Genomic DNA, 5006 nt, shown 5'->3' on the forward strand with positions numbered 1-5006 from the left:
TTCCACTTTTACACCTCAACAGCCTTTAAAAGTCTTTCTTTAGTACATTCACTCACTAGCTGGACGTGTAGAGAGAGAGAGAGTGATTTTCCTTATTAGCTTGAAGAATTTTGAAAGAGAATTCAACTACAAAGACCATCAAGGTGAGTATGAGTTAGGGTTAATCTCTTTAGTTGTTGATAATGTCTAGTAATTAGATTTGTGAGTGTTTTATTGTTGAGGTTGTTTATTCATTTTTAGTGTGACTAGAGTAGTGCAAATAGTAGCCATTTAGTTGTAGTTGAAAGTTAGTTAGGGATGACTAATAGAACTTGATTTAGGAAATAGCTTTTGGAATGGTATTAATGACTAGTTAGGTTGATGACGATGTTGTTGTGTGTGATAGGTTCCAATGGAACCCCACACCTCCATTCGGAACATTAATGGAAGTTAGAGCCCACCAAAACATCAACAAAGACTGGTGAGTGAACTTATATTTCAAAATGTTTTGGGAAGTGCCTACATATTTAAATAAATCATTTGAAAGTTTTAATTGTTTTTGCTTTAAAAATATACTTGGGGAACAAGCTCTTGATGAAATGTTTCTACCTTGTGAAATGTTCAATATGAATAGTTATGCGTTCTCACATTATATTGATATGTATATTATGCCTTGGATGCTCATTTTGTGTGATAATGATGACCCATCTATGTGCGGTGTGGGAGTGCACATAAGTTGATGATGACCCAGTTATGTGCGATGTGGGAGTGGACATGAGCTGATGATGATGATATTGCATTGTGCGTGTAGGGAGTGCACATGAGCTGAGTGTGGTAGGATGGCATGCATGATGATGTATGTATATATATATATATATATGTTATAGAAAGTTTATGAAAATAATTGTGACTGTGTTGTATGTTGGCATTGTTAATTGCTCCCAAATTACTTTTCATTTTAGCAAGAAAATGACTTTTGATGTAACAATACCCCTTTTAACTAAATTGCTCTATTTTTCACTGTAGCGAGAAACTTTCAAGTTGGGAGCGGGTTACACTGGCCTAGTTCTCACTGCAGTGAGAACTTTCCTGAAGCTTCTCGTTGCAGTGAGATTCATTCTTGCTGCAGCGAGAAACTCTCAGGTGGTTCCAAAATTCTAGTGCAGTGCTTTCACTTTGACATAGATTTTGACCATCTTTGGATCAGAACTGGGCAAAGTGGTAAACATCAAAGTTGTAGCCCAGCCTCTTAGCTTTCTAATGACTTAAAAATCATGTCAATTGAACTTTTTTAGTGGGAGATATGCTTGAAAAACCAAAACATATGCAAACTAAGAATGCCTTATCGCTGCAACGAGAAAACCCTCTGTTTGCTTGTCTTGCTTGGTCATTGCTGAAACTCTCATTCTATTCAACTTCATGGTTTATCATGGATCTTGTAACATTAAGGGATTAAGTATTCAAATTTTGAAATGAGGGGTTTTAACCAAAAATTTGATTAAATTGCATGGTTTTATCGTAAGTGCATCATATTTTCTAAACATTGCTTATCATTGCTTGTTCCCTTCTTATGTTCACTCACTGAGTTTATACTCACTCTTTTAAATTGCATGTTTTCAGATCCGTAGATAGTTGGGACCGAGACTAAGGCGTCCACTTGCATTCACTCTTTGTAGGTATCATGGCATTCGATAGTCGTACCCTCACCAAAGTCACTCCGCTGGTCATTAGAAGTCTTTTATATGAGTACATGTACATTAAATGTAAATTGCTAGGAATCACTTGCCAACGATGCGTGTATAGTTTGGAATGATGGTGCCGTTATGAGATGGCTATGAATAACCTTATTTTGAGATCATACAAATGTAAATTTTTTGTATCGATATTGTATTATGAAAATACGTCTAGTTGCAAATTACAAATGGTGGTCTAGTAATGGTGATGAAAAATTGATGGGATAGTGAACGGGATTAAGTAAAGAGGCTTGCTTGGGCTTAGTGGGCTATGTCCACTAGGCTTATGTGCCGATCATGGCTCGAAATTTGGGTTGTGACAGTAATCAATAAGATTGTCACATGTGTATATATCTATAAGCGAAATGTGGACATAAAATTTATGAATTTCAAAAAAGATAAGCATAAAGATGTTAAATTAGCACATAAGCCATATTTCAACTCCAATACCAAGTGTTAAAGCTCAATATACCAATTGATAGATATAAGGAAAATCTCCCCATTTATAAAAGCGCAGTATCAATTATAAGAGATGGAATCATTTTAAAGCTCATTATATCAATTGGTAAAGCACTAGTAAAGACTTCCCCATCATTAAGCATTCCAAGCATATAAACTTTAAGGCTCAAATGCATTTAAGAAAGATATGATCAATTTAAAGCTCAAGTTTGAAGAGACAATTCTAAAGCTTGTTGCTAATTTTAAAGCTAGATACTAATTAAGAAAACTTAAGGCTTGATACCAATTATGCATTTCAACATTTAAGTTTAAGTGAGAGGCAATATAAGGCACAATATCAATTTTGGTGTTTAAAAAGATGTTACTGGTAATGAAGAACACCAAATGTTGAATTCTCACTAAACCTTGTTGTTGAAGATCTCAATTCCTCATGATATCAATGACAATGGTTAACTCCCCCTTAAGAAATCATAAGCTTAACACAAATTGTTAGAGATCCTTAGTAGATCAAATATTAGGAGAGAAATCATGAGCCTAGAATTAATGAGCATTCAAATGAATATTCAATTTATTTTCTTAGTAGTCAAGTATTCATGGAATTAAAAGAGTAAAAGCATTTTAATAGATATTCAACATACGCATCAAATACTCATATTTGCAAGAAATATTTGCAAAGTAGTTCTTAGGCATATCTATGGTATCATTAGTCTTCAAGCATCATTCTCAACTATTATAAAGCATTATCAATAATTAATCGTCATCATGCATTCATTATTTATTCTCAATATTAATCAACCGAGCAGTATCAATCAAGCATTTCCAGGAAATTCCCTAATTCATATATAAAAATAGCAACTCAAGAAGAAATTAAAAAAATATCATCTTTAAGCATTTTTAGTGAGTACTCTTCCAAATAATTTTCAAGTGGTCATTCATCCAAGACATTTTGAAGCAAGCATTGAACTTTAATTTTGTACATGTTATTTCTCAATATTCTTCATAATTCATAAGTGATACTAAATAAAAAAAATAGAAAATAAAGCACTCAACTCATGAATATGTTCAAAGTGAGCATCAAAGCATCAATGAATACCAATTGTTAAGATTCAAAAAAGAGATTAGGCATTTATTACTAACTAAAGCTATAGGCGATATTTCTTTTGACAATTTAAGTTGTTTATCGTAACATATAAGCTAAAGTTGGATGCACACAAAATCTTTAGATCATGTAAACATTAAGGCTCAATCAAGGCATAGTTAACATTTTAATGCATATTCAAAATAAATTTCAACTATGTCAACTCACAATATATGTCATGATCAAACTTGACTTGAGTTATACAATTAAGCACTATAAGCAATTCTATCACTTAAGTCAAGTTATAGTCTTCAATCATTAAGGTCAAGTAAGATTAAATGTCATGTAAGCATGTGACTTGACCAATACAATAGATGAACAAAAAAAAATATTTTCATTAAGTTCAATGATTTGATCCTAGTCAATTTTATGAGCCTAGGCAATGATTCAATCTTAAAACAATCATTTAAGTACAGACATGAAACATATTTCAAGAATTGTTCCTAGGCTAATCATTTGACCATTTCAATTCTCAAGATATGTTTTTTCAATGTAAGCATATGAGAAATAATAAAATAAAGCACTTATGAACAATTTCTCATTTTTCAAAAAATTTTCAATTAAGCACAAAAGAATTAATAATATCAATATGAGTGTCATGTTTTGGAATAAACAAATTCAAGCATTCATGACAGTTTTCCAATTTTTCAACAAGTTTTGCAATTTCAAGAACATGTGTTTACATTAAATGATCATGAAAGTGTTCATAATACATGTTTTTAGGGGCCAATATTTTTTTTTAAGTTGACACAGAGCCACTTTAATCAATTCAAGCTAGCTTTAATCGATTAAAATGTCTTTTAAAAATAGGTTTAAAAACACAGAACTATTTTAATCTATTAAAGTTAACTTTAATCGGTTAAAACTCTTTTGACTTTAAATCTCAACTTTACACAAAAGCAAATTAATCAATTTAAAGGACTTTTTAATCAATTAAAATGGACACAATCTATTCCAAAATAATTTTAATAAATTAAAACATGATTTTAACCAATTAAAGCCCCATTTTAAGCACATGAAACAACTTTTAATTGATCAAAACAAGAGATTAAAGCATATTTGATATAAGAATTCATCAAAAACATATTCAAATCGTTTCAATCAAAGAGAACAAAAAGGTTTAATCTCTCTTTTCAAAATTTTTGCACCTAAAACAGACAAGATTTGAGTTGGACATGCTTTGTGTAAAATCATGAGCTCAATGTCACTCAATTTTGTTTAATTATGCTTAGGACAGAGCACCGATTGATTGCAACCAAGTACCGAACCGAAATGACTACAACAGCAATCGCTTGCTAGGTTATTTGGTGGCCGTTGCTAACATCAATTGTGATCGATGGTACTAAGGCCTCCATGGTTTGATCGATGAAGGCACTCTCCCCCCAATCGAAAAACCAAAAAACTAAGGGGGGTGGGGAGATTTCCATTAATAGGCTTCATTAATCCCCCACCCCTCTTTTTCTTACCTTACTAGCCTTCCTTCATTCTTCATTTGTCCCCCCTTCTTTCTTCCTCTGCTTAGTGCTCTCTGTCATCTTCTCTTGCCGGCATCTATATTCCTCCTTGCTACCGCCCCCTCTGTTTCAAGGTTTGCTTATTGTTGGTTGTCATGTGGCTCATTTTCATGGCTACTTTCATGTTCATGTTCACTTAAACTTTCAACTGATAGAAACCGAGATCGACTTCCATTGATCAAT

Source organism: Theobroma cacao, chromosome 4, assembly GCF_000208745.1.
Source record: "Theobroma cacao cultivar B97-61/B2 chromosome 4, Criollo_cocoa_genome_V2, whole genome shotgun sequence".
Classification (NCBI taxonomy): domain Eukaryota; kingdom Viridiplantae; phylum Streptophyta; class Magnoliopsida; order Malvales; family Malvaceae; genus Theobroma; species Theobroma cacao.